Below are 23,073 nucleotides of genomic sequence, written 5' to 3' on the forward strand. Positions count from 1 at the left end.
AATTAACTAAACATTATTTTTATGTTTTTAACTATAAATACATTAATTTGTTTATTTGTCTTGTAGTGTAAATAAGATAAATGTCTAATGTAAATATATTATTTTCAGATTAAGGGGGGGGGGGGGGGGAAGTTCTGACACTTTTGCGTAAACAGTGATTATAGGCTTTGTCTTTGGAGATAATGGATAGGTTATTTGGCAAAAAAGTTTCCTTTTGGGATGTAGTTTTCCTATTTTCAAAAAAAATTTGGATTCGGCCTCCAGGTTCCGGTACTCCAGGCCTCCAGGTGGATTCTGGACAGGTAAAAATTGAAAATTCAAGATAGAACAAAACTTATTTAACAAAAGTTTGTACTTTATGGATGGTATGAACTAATTTGAAGAAATTTTTGAAATCGGGCTCCAGGTTCAGGTGCTGCAGGCCTCCAGGTGTATCCTGGACAGGTAAAAATTGAAAATTTTTAATTTAAAAGTTAAAACAAAACTTATTTAACAAAAGTTGCTACTTTATGGATGGTATGATCTAATTTGAAGAAATTTTTAAAATCGGGCTTCAGGTTCTGGTACTGCAGGCCTCCAGGTGGATCCTGGACAGGTAAAAATTGAATTTTTTTACTTTAAAAGTTAGAACAAAACTTATTTGACAAAAGTGGCTTCTTTATAGATGGTAGGAAGTAATTTGAAGAAAATTTTGAAATTGGGCGCCAGGTTCAGGTACTGCAGGCCTCCAGGTGGATCCTGGACAGGTAAAAATTAAAAATTTTTACTTTTAAAGTTAAAACAAAACTTATTTGACAAAAGTGGCTTCTTTAAAGATGGTAGGAAGTAATTTGAAGAAAAATTTGAAATTTCAAAATTTTCTTCAAATTAGTTAATACCATCCATAAAGTATCAACTTTTGTAAAATAAGTTTTGATCTAACTTTTAAAGTGAAAAAATACAATTTTACATGTCCAGGATCTACCTGGAGGCCTGCAGTACCTGAACCTGGAGCCCAATTTCAAATTTTTCTTTAAAGTATTTAATACCATCCATGAAGTATCAACTTTTGTTCAATACCTAAGTTTTGTTCTAACTTTAATAGAAAAAAATTTTAGTTTTTACCTGTCCAGGATCCACCTGGAGGCCTGCAGTACCTGAACCTGGAGCCCGATTTCAAAATTTTCTTCAAATTACTTCCTACCATCCATAAAGAAGCGACTTTTGTTAAATAAGTTTTGTTCTAACTTTTAAAGCAAACAATTTCAATTTTTACCTGTCCAGGATCTACCTGGAGGCCTGCAGTACCTGAACCTGAAGCCCGATTTCAAAATTTTCTTCAAAATAGTTCATACCATCTATAAAGAAGCCATTTTTTTTAAATAAGTTTTTTTCTAACTTTTAAAGTAAAAAATTACTGTTTATCTGTCCAGGATCCACCTGGAGGCCTGCAGTACCTGAACCTGGAGCTCGATTTCAAAATTTTCTTCAGATTAGTTAAAACCGTCTATAAAGAAGCCACTTTTGTAAAAAAAGTTTTGTTCTAACTTTAAAATTAAAAATTTTCAATTTTTACCTGTCCAGGATCCACTTGGAGGCCTGCAGCACCTGAACCTTGAGCCCGATATAAAAATTTTCTTCAGATTAGTTAATACCATCTATAAAGAAGCTACTTTTGTAAAAATAAGTTTTGTTCTAACTTTTAAAGTAAAAATTATCAATTTTTACCCGTCCAGGATCCACCTGGAGACCTGCAGTACCTGAACCTGGAGCCCGATTTCAAAATTTTCTTCAAATTAGTTCATACCATCCATAAAGAAGCCACTTTTGTTAAATAAGTTTTGTTCTAACTTTAAAATTAAAAATTTTCAATTTTTACCTGTCCAGGATCCACTTGGAGGCCTGCAGCACCTGAACCTTGAGCCCGATTTCAAAATTTTCTTCAAATTAGTTCGTACCATCCATAAAGAAGCCACTTTTGTTAAATAAGTTTTGTTCTAACTTTTAAAGTAAAAATTTTCAATTTTTACATGTCCATGATCCACCTGGAGGCCTGCAGCATCTGAACCTGGAGCCCGATTTCAAAATTTTTTCAGATTAGTTAATACCATCTATAAAGAAGCCACTTTTGTTAAATAAGTTTTGTTCTAACTTTAAAATTAAAAATTTTTAATTTTTACCTGTCCAGGATCCACCTGGAGGCCTGCAGTACCAGAACCTGGAGCCCGATTTCAAAAATTTCTTCAAATTAGTTCATACCATCCATAAAGTACAAACTTTTGTTGAATAAGTTTTGTTCTATCTTGAATTTTCAATTTTTACCTGTCCAGAATCCACCTGGAGGCCTGGAGTATCGGATCCTGGAAACCGAATCCAAAAATTTCTTCAAATTAGTTCATACCATCCATAAAGTACCAACTTTTGTTAAATAAGTTTTGTTCTAACTTTAAAATTAAAAATTTTCAATTTTTACCTGTCCAGGATCCACCTGGAGGCCTGCAGTACCAGAACCTGGAGCCCGATTTCAAAAATTTCTTCAAATTAGTTCATACCATCCATAAAGTACAAACTTTTGTTAAATAAGTTTTGTTCTATCTTGATTTTTCAATTTTTACCTGTCCAGAATCCACCTGGAGGCCTGGAGTACCGGAACCTGGAGGCCGAATCCAAAATTTTTTTGAAAATAGGAAAACTACATCCCAAAAGGAAACTTTTTTGCCAAATAACCTATCCATTATCTCCAAAGACAAAGCCTATAATCACTGTTTACGCAAAAGTGTCAGAACTTCCCCCCCCCCTTTTTAACAAATAAAAATGCACAGAGTATAGATATGAATAAGAAAGACGTTTTCTACTAATTTTGTTTACTCAGGTTATTCAATTTTATTACTAAAGGTTTTCTATAATTAGGGTTGGTCAGTCCGTACCTCCGTCCGTCCGTCCGTATTTATGTCCGTAATTAATTTAGACATCTTAGAATTGTCCTTTTAAACTTTTCATCATGATTCCTATAACAGCTAGGTAAGATTTAGGAAGCATAGTAACTCTATAATCGTTACAAGAAAGTCCCTGCATCCAATGAAAAATTGCTGATTTTCAACTTTTGACAAAAAATTTTTGTATGATTTTTGATGTATTTTTTTAATAATGATTCCTAGGACAACAAATTACAAAATTGTAAGCATCTTTATAATCAAATCCAAAAAATTAAAGCATGTCATGTATTTAAGCAATATTGCAACAAATTTATGCTCAATTTTGATTATACTTACAAATTAATGTTCTGCCACTCAACAAAAGTTATTGCTCATTCATCCTTCCTTTTGAATTTAGAGCTTTGCTTTTATGGATGTTGGACAATCAGATTACATTTGTTCTGTTTGAGCTGCTACATTACATTTATCTAACATGATGACAAATTGACATATTTACATTTTAAAAAACCTATATCATTAAATAATGATTGATAAATGATAATTTGCCACCAGAATATCTATTCATTTAAAGTAAAATTACAACCTTTTAACAAAAATAATTTCTTGTCCAGTTTCTGATTAAAAGTGGGAGAAGTCTGAGCATCATAATTAAGGAAATGGGCGGAGATTTTGAAGGTTTTTTTTAAAAACATGAGTTAACTATTGTTTATATTATAGGTTGACAAAAGTATCATTGTCATTCAGCAACTAACTTTCACAGTGAACAGAAAGAAAACCATCTACTTTTATTATAAGGTATTCGTATATTTTTTTCTGCTTCACATTATTACTCCAGAAAGAAATAGGGTTCCATCTGTTATCTAATCTATATGAATCTACATTATTTAAACTATATACCAGTGTTGTTTTGACACTCTCCTTAAGCAAAAATAGAGGGGGTTGTGAACCTTATGGGGTTGTAATACAGACATCAAGAGGGGTCCACTTTCTTTATATTTTCCAAATTTCGCACCTACTCCAATTATCACTTGATGTGTTGGTCTGTCTGTAAAGCTCTGATGCAGATATCAATATTTTTCTTATATGAAAAAAAGTTATTGCTAGTTTTATGTGAATGTTTCCTCGCATCCCAAATTTTTATTAATATTTACCCCTAAATCATTGAAATATAACTCCGCCCATTTCTTACTGATTTAGGACATACAAAGAAGGAGGAGTTGCTAAATATTTTTATATCAAAAAAAGTGAGAGGGGGGGTTACAAAACCATATCAACCCCTGTTCACAATATAAATGCTGTCAATACATGTTTGTCAGCTTCGCTTTTATTAATGTTGCTATCCTTGTTTAATACTTTCTTTCTATAATTTTCTCTTTTGTCTACGTCTATAAACAGATAGCTCTTAGGTTTTCGAAGGTTTTTTCCTTGAATGCACTTAGTCTATTCATGAGGATATTATTTTAAATCATTCGGCAAATTGGAGGCCAACTCCAGCGGGCTAGGTGGTGGCCCGCAGGTTTTAAGTGCATTTTTTCTAAAGTATGTATTGCCATACACAAATTATAGGTTTTTAGGTCAAGATACTCAAATTCAGAGCTAAGCCTAATCCTAGAGGTACTACATCTAAATGAAAAAAATATCAAATTTTTTTTTTTAGGTAAGGTAAGAAATCCTAATAGAAATGGGATTTTTAGGCCTATTTTGGTTTGTTTTGATGTTGAAACTTACTTTTATTGATTAAGTTTTTTTTCTTTAATACAGTATGTCTATTCATAAGGACATTATTTAATATGATTTAGCAAGTTGGGGACCGAAACTCAAAAAACCTATAATTTAATAACACTAAATAAGAAAAAATGCACTTAACTCCTGCAAGCCACCCACGTAGCCCACTGGTGTCGGTCCCCGACTAGCTGAAGAAAAATAAGTTTCTACATCAAAATAGACCAAAAAAGACCTAAAAACCCTATTTCCGCCGGGTTTTTAGTACTTAACCTAACCTAAAAATATTTTTTTTCTTTTTTCCATTTAGATGTAGTACCTGTAGGACTCTGTACTAAGTTTCCGGAATCTAGCTCAAAATTTAGACAATTTTGCTCACTGTTTAAGTTCAGATGTCATTACACCCCCCCCCTAGATATACCACACTTTTCTGGGATCTTGCTGAGTCAAGTATCAACTGTTGGGAATATCAAAGGATGACTCCATGCAAAATTTGAGCCGGATCCGGCCAAAACCGGCCGTGAATTTTATAAAAAACCGGTTTTTCCCGGTTTTTAGGGGGTATCTGTAAATCGATTCAGCTGGAGCAAAACCGGTTAAAGGTACAAAAAATTTTACTTCACATGAAATTTAGCCAATGCAATTGCCTACAAAAATGTACTTCATCATCAACTTGATTGGACAACTCTTTCCCCTCCTAAATGTCCATTAAAACTTCGGAAACGGCAAAAATCGGCAAAAATCACGCCTTCGGCGGCGGATAACGGCTAAACGGTCAGCCGGAGGCGAATGAAACATAAACAAAGAAATGTCCGCCTCAAAAAGTTGTTCAACATCAAAGAGATGCTTGAAGTCTCTAAAACGACTCCTTCCCCTCCTTAAAGGGGAAAACCTGAAAAAACGTGATTTTCAAAAGTATGCCCACTTCGTGGGTGTGGGGGGCACTGAACCCGTCACCCCAGGGTCACCAAATATAAAGTCTAGGCGGCCCACAATGCTGAATTTTTACCAAGTGAAAGTCTTGTGTCATTATCTCTTATGAGAAAAAAGTTATTAATTAATTAAAATTTCAAATTGTGATTTTTTGATGGATTTCTTTGATGAAATGACAGGCCGGTCAATTTTTAGGCCATTTTTTGCGGTTTTTGGGCCGTCACGCCCAAACTGTTTGAGATAATCTCACGGGACCTTTTGCCCAACCTAAGTCTGGTTATTTGTGAGGTCTAGGAAAAAAATCAGACTTACACAAAAGATTATAATTATAATCTTTACACAGAAAAATGGCACGAGGTGAGAGTTTGAGGGGGCAAAATGAGCCGACCAGCGATTTTTGACGGTGCGCAGCGACGTCGTGCTTCATCCAATCCGGGATTTTTTTTTCTTAGTCCTCACAAATAACCAGACTTAGGTCGGACAAAAGGTCCCGTGAGATTATCTCAAACAGTTTGGGTGTGATGGCCCAAAAACCGCAAAAAATGGCCTAAAAATTGACCGGCCTGTCATTTCATCAAAGAAATCCATCAAAAAATCACAATTTGAAATTTTAATTAATTAATAACTTTTTTCTCATAAGAGATAATGACACAAGACTTTCACTTGGTAAAAATTCAGCATTGTGGGCCGCCTAGACTTTATATTTGGTGACCCTGGGGTGACGGGTTCAGTGCCCCCCACACCCACGAAGTGGGCATACTTTTGAAAATCACGTTTTTTCAGGTTTTTCCCTTTAAGGAGGGGAAGGAGTCGTTTTAGAGACTTCAAGCATCTCTTTGATGTTGAACAACTTTTTGAGGCGGACATTTCTTTATTTATGTTTCATTCGCCTCCGGCTGACCGTTTAGCCGTTATTCGCCGCCGAAGGCGTGATTTTTGCCGATTTTTGCCGTTTCCGAAGTTTTAATGGACATTTAGGAGGGGAAAGAGTTGTCCAATCAAGTTGATGATGAAGTACATTTTTGTAGGCAATTGCATTGGCTAAATTTCATGTGAAGTAAAATTTTTTGTACCTTTAACCGGTTTTGCTCCAGCTGAATCGATTTACAGATACCCCCTAAAAACCGGAAAAAACCGGTTTTTTATAAAATTCACGGCCGGTTTTGGCCGGATCTGGCTCAAATTTTGCATGGAGTCATCCTTTGATATTCCCAACAGTTGATACTTGACTCAGCAAGATCCCAGAAAAGTGTGGTATATCTACCCCCCCCCCCCTTTTATGTATTAAATGTTTCTTAATAAATAAATGATAATTTGCCGCCAATTTTTTTATGTGAATAACATCACAACCTTTTAACAAATTTTCTTGTCCAGTTTCTAATTAAAAGTGGGAGGAGTCCGTGTTGAGCATCAAAATTTAGTAAATGGGCGGAGATTTGTGAGGTTTATTTCATATAACAAGAGTTAACTATGTTTATGATTTAGGTTGACAAAATTATCATTGTCAGTCAACAAGTAACAATCACAGTGAACAGAGAGAAATTTATTATACAGATCTACTTTCTATCATAAGGTATTTATAGTTTTTTGGGCTTTACGTCATTAATCTGTCCTTTGATCTACAGGGTGTGCAAAAAAATGTGGACCTTTTTAAAATTTAGATTGCGCGGCTTGTGTTAATAGTAGAAAAACGTTATGCATACGATTAGAACCGCTATGAAGTCTATTTTTTGGAAATATAAAAACGATTCCTGTGCTACGTATAGTTTAGGAGCGATGTGGTAAAATGTCCCAACTGCCTTAAAACTTGACTTGCGAGTAAATCATTAAAGATTAAAGTTTATAAGAAATATGTACATTTTTAAAATTCAAATTGCGCGGCTTGTGTTAATAGTAGAACAACATTATGCATACCATTAGAACCGCTATGAAGTCTATTTTGTGGAAATATAAGAACCATTACTGTGCTACTTATAGTTTAGGAGCTACGTAGAAGAATGTCCCAACTGACATAAAACTTGACTTGAGAGTAAATCATTAAAGATAAAAAAAGTGTGTGCAAAACTGCGGACATTTTTAAAATTCAAACTGCTCAGCTTGTGTGAATAGTAGAAAAATGCTATGTATATCGTTAGAACCGTCATAAGCTCTATTTTTTAGAAAGTACGATTTTTGTACTATTTTTAGTTTAGGAGCTGTATTGATAAATGTGAGAAAAGTGGAAAAGTTTAATCTTTAATGATTTACTCGCAAGTCAAGTTTTAATTCAGTGGGGACATTCTACCACATAGCTCATAAATTATACGTAGCACTGGAATCGTTTTTATATTTCCAAAACATAGACTTCATAGCGGTTCTAATGGTATGCATAACGTTTTTCTACTAATAACACAAGCTGAGCAATTGGAATTCTAAAAATATATGTACGTATTTTTATTTGCATACCCTTTAATTTAATCTTTAATGATTTACTCGCAAGTCAAGTTTTAAGCCAGTTGGGACATTTTACTACATAGCACTGGAATCGTTTTTATATTTCCTAAAAATAGACTTCATAACGGTTCTAATGATATGCATAACGATTTTCTACTATATTCTTTTACTTTACTATTCTGATCTATATACAATTAGTTAAACTATTTCCAAATAATCAGAAATAATATTTTACCGGTTTTCAACAATTATGGCTTATACACATCGGCTGCGCTATTTGAATTCTAAAAATGTGCGCATTTTTTGCACAACCTTTAAATCCATAATCTTCAATAATCTGTTATAAATCAAATCTGTTTTAAGGAATCATCTTTATAATCAAGTTCTAAAATGTAAGCATATCCTTAAACAGTATCCTGTAATTATGCAGTTTTGAAACAAATTTCCTTAGACATATATTATACATTTATATTCTGTTTATTCAGTTCTGACAACCTTCAAGCAGGGTTGGCATTAAAAAACCACTTGGTATTTGAGCTTTTATAGATGTTGTCATCAATGTTTTTCTTTTATGATATCAATTTATTACCAGTTATATGTAAATATATTATTTATATTTACCGCCCTAACTCATACAAATTCTGGGATGGGGGTAAAGGGGTGTTTACTAACCATTTATCATTAATTTAAAACTAGTAGGAGGAGTTGCTGAATATTATAAACAATAATTTTAAAACTAAATCTGTGGAAAGAGGTTGGGGGATGGTTGGTTTATAAAACCATATCAACCTCTGTACACAAATATATATAAATGCTGTCTTTCCATGTTTGTCAACTTTTATTAATGTTGTCATTCTTGTTTATTACTTTCTATCTACAATTCTAAAAGTGTAGCTTTTTTACATTTGTGATTACATCTATAACAGATAGCTCTTATCATAATGTTAGTCATATCAGAATTGTAGAAAGAAAGGATCTGCAATATTATTCCGAGAAAGGCTATTTGCACTTATAAACATTTAGTTATTTAGTTGACAACAATTTTTATATAATGTAGCCATTGGATTTATACAACTTTATTTTTTAGCTTTGCTTCCATGGAAGTTGTCATCCTTTATTTTTTTTATCCGGATTTTGTGTAAACAATTTTTACCTACAAATATCTGTACAACAATATTTTATGTTCTAATACCTACTAATCCATTAAAATAATTTCAGGAGATTGACAGAGGATAAACCATTATGTATACCTGTGACATTTGTAACGAGAATTTTAAATTTAAATCTCAATTGACTATACATAAAAGAGTTCATACCGGTGAGAAGCCATTCTCATGTGATCAGTGTGAGAAGACCTTTGCAACTGGTAGTGCCTTGACCAGACATAAAAGAATTCATACAGGTGAGAAACCATACTCATGTGATCAATGTGAAAAGACATTTTCTGATAATAGTGATTTGACTAAACACAAAAGAATACATACAGGTGAGAAACCATACTCATGTGATCAATGTGATAAGTCTTTCTCTACGAATAGTAATTTGAATGTTCATAAAAGAATCCATACAGGTGAGAAATCATACTCATGTAAACTTTGTGACAAACATTATACTTCTAGTTCACAGTTATCAACACACAATAAATCCCCTGGACATTTAGAAATGATGAAAAGCTGTAATAATACAGTTCCAACTTCTGTATCTATTAGTTTAATTGAATGTGAAGAAGTTTATATCAAGGAAGAAATTAAAGAAGAAGAAATATTTGACGAAGATCCTCTCTCTATCCAGATGAGAGCTGACAATATTGAAGAAAATATTAAACAAGAAATAGAAGATCCTCTTTCTTGTGAACGTAATAATGATGAAGATAGAATTGATACTATTGATATTATTCATCATAATATATAAATATAAATATTCAATTGTCATAGGATACAAATATTTATTTAGAGTGACAGGATTAATGCTCAATTATGTAAAAATCTAAATCTTATTTTAATTGTTGAACTGTTAAAGCACCGCAATTGAATCTTTATTTATCAAATGCTGGACAAAGACAAATAACTTTTGGACAAAATATAAAAAAATCTGTGTCTGGTTTTACTTTTAATTGATATATGAATTTATTTATTTAATCTATCTCCTTTTTTATATTGCTTGCAACTTACTTTTTAACAATAATTTATTTTACTTTAATTTTCTTTTAATAATTTTAAAGTTTTTAAGCATTATGACAATCATTAATTTATTGGTTTCTGTGTGAATAGAATATTTATCAAATGTAAATATATTATTTTCAGATAAATATTTATAATACATGAAAAGTATAGATAGCAATGTTACAAAGAAAACAAGTTTCCTACCAATATTATTTCTAAATGCACAGGTTATTTATTTTTATTCATACTTCAGGCTCCACTATATTCTCTATGGGCTTCACCTTTATAGGATTTAGATTGTTGGTTCTAGAAATTTGATTCTACCTCTAGTGCCAACGCTGCTGGAACGTCCAGTGATGACTCTTTCTTCTTGTTCTTGTTCACGATTGTTCATTGTTAAAAAGTTCTATAAGATTAATAATTTTAATCATAGACAATTAAACCCTTTAATCTTGGTGAAGAAGGAAGGGGAAAAGAAATAGACGAAAGATAGAAATTTGGTAGAAGAAAAGACAAGAATTATACAACTTTTTGTTTTGCTAAGCCATAAGCCCCCGTGCCAACTTCAAAGCTAAGTGTATCTATGACCCCCTCTTAACCCACCTAATCTAATGCTCCCTTTCCAGCAGTAAAGTAGGGGGGGGGGGGCAAACAAAAGGCCTAATTCTACATAAGACCTTAAATTTACAAAAGGTATAATCCTACAAAAGTCCTAAACTAAATATAGAATAATTTCAAGGATGACAGCATCCATATATCAGAGGGCCCTAACCCTGTGGGGCTACTTAAAATTTTCTAACCTAGATTAAGTATGTTGGGTTAGGTCTTCAATTATTCTATGTCTTTATTCCATAAAGATGGATGATTATTTCCCGCCAGAATAAGTTACTGATTTTATATTAGTGGGGGGAGTTCGCATCATAACAAACGAGGAGTTAATTATTGTTTATATTTTAGGTTAATAATTGTATTTATGTCAGTCAGTAACTAAAATTCATAGTGAACTGAGAGAAATTCATTATACAGATCTACTTTATATTATCAGGTATTTTATAAGGTTATTATGAAATTACAACACAAATTAATATGTTTATTAAAAGTAAAGTCATTTTAAAAGTGTGCTTAAATTTATTGTTAAAAGTCACGCTAATCCTTCATAATCACCCATTGAAATGATAAATATAAAAAAATTTACTTTTGCCAAAAAATCAAGGTTGGCAAACAAAACCCAACTAAAAATGCAAGGTGGTTTTGTTTTGTATTAAAACTAAAAAACCGTTTTTTTAATAGTCTTTTTTCAACAATTTTAACTCATTATGTGTAACTTTTCTTTATAAAGTATAATTATCATACAACTTATAGACATTTTTAAAACGTTTTAGTCCAAATATTGTTTAATTTTAAATTCTTTTTTCCATAATTTTTTTGTTTTTTAAAGTAACAGTATGTATGTACCAGTATATCTCTCTAACTACTAAACCGATATGGTTTTCCATTACAATGTAGCTTTTCACGGTTCCTTTGAAGATTTTAGATGTTTTGAGAGAGATACACTACCCTCCAAAAATCCACCCCCCCCCCTTTAAAAATTTACCTAAAATATACTGATATTTTTAAAAATGCCATGATCCGTCAGTTACTGTTAGCTCTTTTCGTTAATTTAAACAGGTTAGAATTGTCCTATCTATTTCAAACTTTGCTTGCTGATTCCTATGACAGTTAGGATCTACTTATTAAGCGCAGCAACTGTATAATCGCTACCAGAAAGTCCGTACGTCCATATAAAACAAGCTGATTTTTATTTTTTTGACAACAAATTTTTGTATGTTTAATTATCCTATTAATCTGATTTTTTTATACTGATTCCTATTACAAGTTATAGTGTTATAAGCGAAGCATCTCTATAATCAAGTCCTCAAAACGTACGTCAGTATGTCCTTAAATCATAGAAGTCCTAGGTTGTGTGTAAATCCTTCATTTTACTCCCCTGTGTGTGTGTGTGTGTAGCCATAGTTTCTTAGTGTTTGGACCTAAGTAGTCATGGAGTAGTACGAGACACTTTTGTATGCTAACACCAGGGCCAGCTCAAGGTCCACGCTCAAGTACAAGTACTTGACCCGCTGTCTCAAGGGACCTACTCATTATTACCTCACCCTCGCTGAGTATGGCAGGTGTCCCAAATTAAGTCACCGTAATGAATGACGCTCTCCGCAGAGGAGCTTGGGATAAGGGTAGTACTGATATTATGTACTTGACTATCAAGTATCCAAACTTACTCAATAATCCCCTTCTTACACAACCAGGGGAAGTTGCGTGAATGTATTCAACTGAGAAATTCTACTCCCCTGCCTCAAATATTAAATTCTAACTCCGCCCATTTAACATTGATTTAGAACAATTAAAGTAGGAGGAGTTGCTAAATATTCTTAAATTATGAAAAGGAAAACTGGGGGGGGGGGGGGGAATTAAGATACATAATATAACCTTATGGGAGGGGGGGGGGTAATAAAAACGTATCAACCTCTGTTTGTCAGCTTTGCTTTTTGTAAATGTTATAATTCTTGTTTATTACTTTCTTTCTACAATTTTTAATAGCAAAGCTTTTTTACATTTGTCTGTACGTCTATAACAGTAGCTCTTATTGTAAATTTTTGTATGTCAGAATTTTTCTGATGATTCCTTTAATAATAAGTAAAGGATCTGTAAAATTGTTAAAGATAAAATTGTTTGTATTAAAATTATTTAGCTTTATTGACAACAACATGAATATGACTTTAACAATTTGTCTTGCTTTGCTTTTATTGAAGTTGTTATTCTTGTTTCAGTCTTTACCTAAATGTTGTGTTTATTTGAAAATATATGAAAAATATTTTGTGTTTTTATTAATGAAAATTATATTTCAGGAGATTGAGAGAGGATATACCAACATGAACACCTGTGATATTTGTAACAAGAATTTTACACTGAAATCAGACTTGAATGTCCATAGGAGGGTTCATACAGGAGAGAAACCATTCTCATGTGATCAATGTGAAAAGACATTTTCTAGTAATAGTGATTTGACTAAACATAAAAGAGTCCACACAGGTGAGAAGCCATACTCATGTGATCAATGTGAAAAGTCTTTCTCTGTTAAAAGTACATTGACTGTCCATAAAAGAATCCATACAGGTGAGAAGCCATACTCATGTGATCAATGTGAAAAGTCTTTCTCTGATAAAAGTACATTGACTGTCCATAAAAGAATCCATACAGCTGAGAAGCCATACTCATGTGATCAATGTGAAAAGACATTTACATCTGTTAGCGACTTGTCTAAGCACAAAAGGGTCCATACTGGTGAGAAACCATACTCATGTAAAGTTTGTAACAAACATTATCCCTCTAGGTCAGCGCTAGCATATCATAATAAAACTCCTGGACATTTAGAAATGATAAAAAGCTGTAATAATACAGTTGCACCTCCTGTATCTATTAGTTTGATTAAATGTGAAGAAGTTTATATCAAGGAAGAAATTAAAGAAGAAGAAATATTTGATGAAGATCCTCTCTCTATCCAGATGAGAGCTGACAATAATGAGGAAATTATTAAACAATAAATAGAAGATCCTCTTTCTTGTCAACAGAAATGTAAATGAATAATTTCTAATATAAATACAAAATAGTTCTTATCCAATTTTAATTAATATCCATAACATCTCTACTTTATTATTTTTTAACACCTTGCCTAAATTAGAGAACAGTTTGTCCAGCCGTTTTTGAGAAAGTATTGACCATTCATACATACATAAATAATAATATAAGATTTGTATTTAAACTAAAAATTAACAAACTGATAATGACAAATATTTTGTTTTTATTTTGACAACATGTCTCCATATCTATAATAAGTAATGAAAAAGTAACTACCTAAACATTTTTTTTATGTTTTTTAGTACAAATCATTAATTTGATAATTTATTTTGTATAATGTAAATATTCTATAATTGTCTAATCTTAATATATTATTTTCAGATTAATTTATAACAAATAAAAATGTACAGAGTATAGATGTGTCAACAAGAAAGAAGTTTTTTAACAATTTTGTTTACAATTCACAGGTTATTCATTTTTTATTACCCAGCTTGGTCTAACAAAACATAATATCATAAATTTTTCTGTAAGCATTTTTATTTCGTCTAAATAAACATTGAGTTGCCGCCAGAATTTTATTTAAATATATTCATGTTACAGGGCAGGAGGTACTTCTTGAAGTACTGGGGGATATTGACGTCCCTCCCCTTACCAGTCACCCTCCCTTCCAGGGATATGAAAGGTTTGCGTAGGACTAACTACAGCGTGGCCATATTCTTCAGTATATTGAAAATCTTCAGTATTCTTCAGTATTTGTAAATTGGGGCTTCAGTATTTTCAGTAAATACTGAATATTCAGTATTTGAAAATTTTATTCAGTATTTTTCAGTTTTTGGAAATTTTCATGATTCAGTATTTTCATTATTTCTTAAATTCCAAAAAAATTTGCTTAAATACAATGTTTATTTAAGTAGTTGATGTCAGATTTTTTTCGGCGCTTCGCGCCTCACTTTACTTTCCTTTTAATTACCCTATAACTTTGTTCATTAATTTTTTTTTTTTTTATGGTAATATACATTTTTTTTCAATTTCATCTCAAATATAAATTTTTTAGATATTTGAGATGCTTTTATACAGTATTTTTTAGTAGCGAAGCTACTCTATAATTCACTATGTCCGTCCGTCCGTCAGTCAGTCAGTCAGTCAGTCAGTCCGTCCGTAACGCTATGGGGGAAACGTGATTTTCTTGGCTCCTATTCAAGATAGACAGCTGAAATTTTTAGTAAAGATTCATATGACATATGCCCATCTAATCTATACATTGTTTTGTCCGTCTGTCTGTTAATTGGGGTGCTAGATTGATTCCTAGATTCAAGATAAATGGCTGGAATTTTCAGGGATTAAATAAATTTAGATTTTACATATTTCGATTAAGTTTTATTTAGATGCCTTTATTGGTTGGGGTGCTAGATCGATTCCTAGATTTTTAAGTTTTTATGATTTTTTCAATCCCTATACAAGATAGAAAGTTGAAATTTTCAGGGATTGAACAAGTTTACTTTATACATAATTACACCTATTTTTATTAAGATACCTTTATTGATAAGGGTGCTAGATCGATTCCTAGTTTTTCAAGTTTTTGTGATTTTCTCAACTCCTGTTCAAGATAAACGGTTGGATTTTTTAGTGATTAATTAAGTCAACATTCTTCATATTTTGACCAAGTTTTTTAAAGACTTACTTTTTTTGGGGTGCTAAATCGAATTTTAGATTTTAACGTTTTTTCTTATTAGCTTAATGCTTCAAAAAAACATCACACAATATACATTTTAAAAGGTTTCATGATTTTTGTTATTTAAGTTTTTTATTACATACTCTATAGATCATTTCCAGTTGTCTATTTATAGTTTTTGAGCTTCGCTACTTATGGATGTTAGTCATCCTTGTTTTGTCTATTAATAGAATGAATAATCTAAGGTGAGTACTTTGCATGATTATTTACCCCCCCATTAAATTTTTATTTTTTTCATTTTACCCCCCCCCCCCCCATTCATAATTTACCCCTACCCTGAGAGGTGCCTACGGCACCCCTAACCATTTAGGAGGGGGTATTTACATCCCCCTAAACAATTTTGGGGGGGGTAAATACCCCCTCCAAAATAAAAAATCTCTTAACAAAGAAAATTTTTGCGCACTTCGCGCGCATTTTTAATACTAAATATTTAATAAAATTTAAATTACCCCTCCAAAAATTTTACCCCGGGGGTAAATTTTGGGGGGGATAAACAAAATTTACCACTGCCAACAGATTTCATGGGGGGTAATTACCCCCCCCCCAAACAAATTTTACCCCCTCCAAAAGCGAATTATCCCCCCCTTAAAAAAAGGGGGGGGGGGGAAATGTGGTGACTCGTGCCACGACATACCAGCAATTTTATTTTGGGTGCTACTCCCTTAGTTTTAGAGATAATTGGGTGAAATCTTTTGGGCTGGGTCACTAATTACCCCAACTAGAGGTATCTTTAAAAAAAAACGGCGGCGGGTCCGCCGCTCCTGCCGTTCGCAGCCATTTTCCGCCGCCGCCAAAAAAAATTTTTTTATTGCATTTCTCGCCGAATTAGGCAATTTGGAATCATTTAAGACCATGTTATTTTTTTCAAAAATTTTTCCCCTTATAACCAACCCTGCGGGGGGACGTCATTTTTTTCAAATTCTCGTTTATCAAGGTATATCTTAAATTCAGTGCCTCTCCTAAGCTTTTAAAGATATTGAGACAAAACCTTTTGAGGTAGATCAGTAAAAAATATTTGAATAAAAAATGGCGGCGGTACCGCCGCCCCCGCCGTCCACCGCCATTTTCCGCCGCCGCCGCCAAAATTTTTTTATTGCATTTCTCGCCGAGTTAGGCAATTTGGAATCATTTGAGACCATGTTATTTTTTTCAAAAATTTTTCCCCTTATAACCAACCCTGCGGGGGGACGTCATTTTTTTCAAATTCTCGTTTATCAAGGTATATCTTAAATTCAGTGCCTCTCCTAAGCTTTTAAAGATATTGAGACAAAACCTTTTGAGGTAGATCAGTAAAAAATATTTGAATAAAAAATGGCGGCGGTACCGCCGCTCCCGCCGTCCACCGCCATTTTCCGCCGCCGCCGCCAAAATTTTTTTTATTGCATTTCTCGCCGAATTAGGCAATTTAGAATCATTTGAGACCATTTTATTTTTTTCAAAAATTTTTCCCATTATAACCAACCCTGCGGGGGGACTTTGTCATTTTTTTCAAATTCTCGTTTATTAAGTTATATCTTAAATTCAGTGCTTCTCCTGTGCTTTTAAAGATATTGAAACAAAATCTTTTGAGGTAGATCAGCAAAAAAATATTTAAATAAAAAATGGCGGCGGTACCACCGCTCCCGCCATCCACTGCCATTTTCCGCCGCCCACAGGACGGCTTGTAAGGGGAAAAATTTTTGAAAAAAATAATATGGTCTCAAATGATTCCAAATTGCCTAATTCGGCGAGAAATGCAATAAAAAAAATTTTGGCGGCAGCGGCGGAAAATGGCGGTGGACGGCGGGAGCGGCGGTACCGCCGCCATTTTTTATTCAAATATTTTTTACTGATCTACCTCAAAAGGTTTTGTCTCAATATCTTTAAAAGCTTAGGAGAGGCACTGAATTTAAGATATACCTTGATAAACGAGAATTTGAAAAAAAATGACAAAGTCCCCCCGCAGGGTTGGTTATAAGGAGAAAAATTTTTGAAAAAAATAACAAAGTTTATTAATGATGTGATTTATAATATCTAAAAATGCTATGTAATATGTTTATCATAACTAAACCGATTTGAAAATAAATCTTATTCTTATATTCTTATTCTTATATTCTTATTCTTATGGTCTCAAATGATTCCAAATTGCCTAATTCGGCGAGAAATGCAATAAAAAAAAATTTGGCGGCGGCGGAAAATGGCGGTGGACGGCGGGAGCGGCGGTACCGCCGCCATTTTTTTATTCAAATCTTTTTTACTGATCTACCTCAAAAGGTTTTGTCTCAATATCTTTAAAAGCACAGGAGAAGCACTGAATTTAAGATATAACTTAATAAACGAGAATTTGAAAAAAATGACTAAGTCCCCCCGCAGGGTTGGTTATAAGGGGAAAAATTTTTGAAAAAAATAACATGGTCTCAAATGATTCCAAATTGCCTAATTCGGCGAGAAATGCAATAAAAAAAAATTTTTTGGCGGCGACGGAAAATGGCGGCGAACGGCGGGAGCGGCGGACCCGCCGCCGTTTTTTTTGAAAGATACCTCTAGTTGGGGTAATTAGTGACCCAGCCCAAAAGATTTCACCCAATTATCTCTAAAACTAAGGGAGTAGCACCCAAAATAAAATTGCTGGTATGTCGTGGCACGAGTCACCACATTTCCCCCCCCCCTTTCCCCCCCCCCCAAAAAAAAAGGTTGGACGTCTATGCTCTTAACTCAACTAAAAAGTATTTAAGTTTTGTAATCATTTAAAATATTTATCAGTCATTTTATGCTTAATTGGTGCAAGAAAATCTAAGAGGCAAAATTAAAAGATCTTTAAAATATCCCACTAATAACAAAGCTATGATGATATGAAATTTTGAAATGAGGAATCATATAAAAAAAATACTTATTCAGTATTTGTATTTTTTTGTTCAGTATTTCAGTATTTTTTCTTATTTTAGGATTCAGTATTTTCAGTATTTCCTTTTTTTTCTTCAGTATCAGTATTTTTTTGGTTGTGGCCACACTGTAACTATTCTACCTGTAAAAATCCCCACAGTTACAGAAACCACCCACAAAACCTCAAACACTTATGGCTTTAACACAGCCAGAGGTGTGCATGAAACAAGAACTGTTGGAACTGATGCTCAGTTTACTGAGAATATGAAAGATGATTGTGAAATCCGAAAGGAAGCTATCAACTTGATGACAGGACCAATAAGTTCTAAGCAAAGCTGTAAGATAGGAACCTGAAATGTTAGAACAATGTATGAGTCAACTAAAACAGCCCAAGTAGTTAAAGAAATGACAAGTTACAATATCGGAATACTTGGAATTGCAGAATGTAGATGGACAGGACAAGGACAAACGACAACCAAAGATGGCCACCTAATACTTTATTCTGGTCATGAAAGTCAACATATGTATGGGGTTGCTATAATTATTCAAAAACGACATGTCAATTCACTAATAGACTGGAAACCTATATCAGACAGAATAATTAAGGCTAGATTCCAATCAAGGCACTGCAAGTTGACCCTTATCCAATGCTATGCCCCAACAAATGACAAAAGTGAAGAAGTAAAACAAGAGTTTTATGATCAACTGCAATCAATCAGAAACTCAGTACCCAAACATGACATGTGTCTAGTTCTTGGAGATATGAATGCTAAAGTAGGAACTGACAGGACTGGAGTGGAAAATGCAATGGGACACTTTGGCATAGGTACAAGAAATGAAAATGGAGAACTTTTATTTGAATTCTGTTTAAATAATGATATGGTTTTAGGAGGTACATTATTCCAACACAAAAACATTCACAAATATACCTGGACAACACCTGATGGACCAACAAGAAACATGATTGACCATATTATGATCAATAGAAAATGGGTCAAGTCAATGCAAGACTGTAGGAGCTATAGAGGAGCCGACATATTCAGTGACCATGAACTAGTTGTCAGTAAGATTAAATTAAAGCTGAAGCGTACTGGCCATGATAAAAAGAGTGAGATTGGTAGACAATATGATTCTTCAAGATTAAAGGACCCAGTGATAAAGAATGAATTTGTCTTAAAACTCAGAAATAGATTTCAAGTCTTAGAGGACCTAAATGACGAGACTGAGATCACATGGACTTCAATTAAAGAAAACTTTCAATCTACTGCTAAGGAAATCCTAGTACACAAGAAACCAGAGAAAAAGGACTGGATCTCTGAAGAAACATGGAACAAAATAGAAGAGAGAAAGAAGCTTAAAAACCAAATTCATAATGCTCCACATTTGGCTGACATGGGCAATTTAAGAGCTGAATATACTGCTAAAGACAAAGAAGTCAAAAAGCGCACAAGGAAAAACAAGAGAGATTACATTGACAATATGGCTGAAAAGGCCCAGAGAGCAGCTGACTTCGGTAACATGAAAACAGTATACAACATAACCAAGCAATTAAGTGGCAAATATAACAAAAAGAGTGGTGAAACTATCAAGGCTAAAGATGGTAAATTACTCACTACAGAAAAAGAAGTTGCTGAAAGGTGGAAATCGCATTTTGAAGAAGTGTTGAACAGACCTGAACCTGAAATTACTGCAGAACCAAAACCAGGACATGAAATAGACATAGATACAAGACCACCAACTATTCAAGAAGTTAAAGCTGCTATACATAGTCTAAAGAATGACAAAGCACCTGGACCTGACTTGATAACTGCCGAAATGCTTAAAGCAGACATAGATCTTTCTGCTAGGACTCTGACTGATCTCTTTGATAAAATTTGGAGACAAGAAAAGATACCAACTGACTGTTCTAAAGGTATAATCATAAAACTACCTAAGAAGGGAGATTTGAACAATTGTGATAATTGGAGAGGAATTATGATGCTTTCTATCCCAAGCAAGGTCCTATGTAAAGTCATTTTAAACAGAATTGATGAGAAAATTGACAATAAACTAAGAGAAGATCAAGCTGGATTCCGTGCTGGAAGAGGCTTTGTTGACCAAATTTTCACCCTTAGGACAGTTATTGAACAATGTGTTGAATTTAACAAGCCACTCCATGTAAATTTTGTTGATTTCTCTAAGGCCTTTGACTCCATACACAGACAAACACTCTGGAAAATACTAAGAAGTTATGGTATACCTGAAAAGATGATAATTATGATAACTAAATTTTATGACAACTTCCAAGCCTGTGTTTCAGTTGGAAACAATAAGACATCTGATTTCTTTAAAATAAGCACTGGAGTTAGACAGGGATGCATTTTATCACCTATTCTATTTATATTGGTCATTGACTGGGTGATGAAGAAAACCACAGAGGACAAAAAAACGTGGTCTCCAGCTGGGCATACAAGGACACCTAGAAGATCTGGACTTTGCTGATGACCTGGCACTGATTTCAGAAACAATTAAACATCTACAAGCTAAGACAGATAGACTAGTCAAATACGCAGGACAAGTTGGGCTCTTTGTTAATGTCAAGAAGACTGAAATTATGAATATACCTACAAACCCTGATCAAACTATAACAATAAATGGTGAACAATTGAAACAAAGCAACAAATTCACCTATTTGGGGAGTGTTATCAGCAGTGAAAATGGCTCAAAAGCTGATATTAAAACCAGGATTGATAAGGCTATGGTTGCTTTCAACAGTCTACAAAACGTTTGGAATTCAAAGAAACTTGCTCTGAAAACAAAAATCAGACTTTACAACAGTAATGTGAAATCAGTTCTTCTTTATGGAGCTGAATGCTGGAGAACTGTGAAAATTGAAACAAATCAACTTAATGCATTTCACAATAGCTGCCTAAGAAGAATTTGCAAAATATTCTGGCCAAACAAAATATCAAACATTGAGCTGTATGCTAAGACAAAGTGCAATAGTATTGAAGCAGAAGTGAAATTTAAAAGACTAAGGTAGCTAGACCATGTGCTTAGAATGGAACAAAATAGGTTTCCAAAAAAGTGCTTAAAATGGAACCCCACCACTGGTAAACGTAAACAGGGACAACCAAAAATGACCTGGAGGCGGAGCACTGAAAAGGACCTCTTTAATTTGGAATTAACATGGGGAGAAGCTAAAGCACTTGCCAAAAAAAGGAATTCATGGAGGAGCAGGGTGGCCGTATTCTCTGGACTACACAGTCCAAAAGAGAGACGCGCCTGAACTGAACTGAATATTCATGTTAAGTATCAGATTAAGATGTAGTAAAAACCTATTGAAATATTTAAAGCTTAAAAGTGTGGTGTACTGTTCGGTAGTTCTGGCAATGATAGACCGGATTTTCTCGAGAATAGTTGGAGGCTAGATGGAGCCTACTTTTGATTCAAGCTTCTATAAAACATAACTTACTAAAACACAATGTCATATATTTCCATAAGGTAGATACAATGATGGTTTTTCTACTGTTAACACAAGCCACACAATTTCAATTTTAAAAATGATTATAAGTAGGAGAAGTACATCTTGAGAAACAGGATTAAGTAAATGGGCGGAGAATTTGTTATGATTTAATTTCAATAAATATAACTAGTGTTAATGATTTAGGTTTATAATTGTATTTATGTCAGTCAGCAACTAACTTTCACAGTGAACAGAGAGAAATCCATTATACAGATCCACTTTATATTTTAAGGTATTTAAATATTTTTTGTGCTGTACATCATAACACAAGAAAGAGTTAGTGTTAGGGTAGAAACATTTTGTTTTGTAAATAGTTTGCTGACTATTTCCGAATTTTGCACCTACTCTATATATTACTTCATGTGCTGGCCTGTCAAATTTTTATAATAAATATGCCTTTACTTAGCATTTATCCACGATAGTGTCTGCGGGCCACCAACCTAGCCCGCTGGGGCTAGCTTCAGATTATTCTAATGCTTATTTTAGCTCTGAATTTGAGTTCCTTGACCTAAAAAACCTATAATTTGATGTATCACAACAAATATATTGGGAAAAATGAACTTAACCCCTGCGGGCCACCCACCTAGCCCCCTGGGGTCGGTCCCCGACTTGCTGAATCATCTTAAATAATGTCCATATGAATAGATACAGTGTATTTAAGTTAAAACCCTAAGAAAAAAACAATTTAAGGCAAGTTTCCACATCAAAATAGACCAAAAAAAGCCTAAAAACCCCATTTCCGCAGGGTTTTTCTTACCTAACCTAACCTAAATATAAAATTTTTGGATTTTTTTGGCCATTTAGATGTAATACCTATAGGACTAGGCTTATATACCAAGTTTGAAGGGTCTAGCTCAATATTTAGACCATTTTGCTCACGGTTTAAGAGCTTATGTCATTACGCCCCCCCCCCCTTTTGTTTTCTCCATTTTTGCTTCTATGGAAGTTGTCTTCCTTATTTCATCCTTTTCGCCTTGATTTTGGGTAAACAATTTTTTTGCCTAGAAATATCTGTATGACAATATTTTATGTTCTAATACTAATCCATAAAAATAGTTTCAGGAGATTGAGAGAGGATATACCAGCATGAATACCTGTGATATTTGTAACAAGAATTTTATACAGAAATCTAACTTGGTTGTTCATAGGAGGGTTCATACGGGTGAGAAGCCTTAC

General features: G+C 33.5%; 2 long non-coding RNA genes across 2 annotated transcripts; both read left to right on the top strand.

Annotated features, from left to right (window-relative positions):
* Window positions 1-2,353: 2,353 nt before the first annotated feature.
* On the top strand, window positions 2,354-10,164 carry LOC145314757 (uncharacterized). Its single transcript, XR_013877862.1, has 4 exons — window positions 2,354-2,851; window positions 3,633-3,710; window positions 7,056-7,143; window positions 9,222-10,164. It is a non-coding gene; the product is annotated as an uncharacterized LOC145314757 (long non-coding RNA).
* A 4,013-nt stretch (window positions 10,165-14,177) lies between these two features.
* On the top strand, window positions 14,178-22,986 carry LOC145314758 (uncharacterized). The gene is made up of 3 exons (XR_013877863.1): window positions 14,178-14,265; window positions 22,042-22,129; window positions 22,960-22,986. It is a non-coding gene; the product is annotated as an uncharacterized LOC145314758 (long non-coding RNA).
* The last annotated feature ends 87 nt before the right edge of the window (window positions 22,987-23,073 follow it).

This window comes from Acartia tonsa, chromosome 3 (assembly GCF_053477335.1).
Source record: "Acartia tonsa isolate MP-2025a chromosome 3, ASM5347733v1, whole genome shotgun sequence".
Taxonomy (NCBI): Eukaryota; Metazoa; Arthropoda; class Copepoda; order Calanoida; family Acartiidae; genus Acartia; species Acartia tonsa.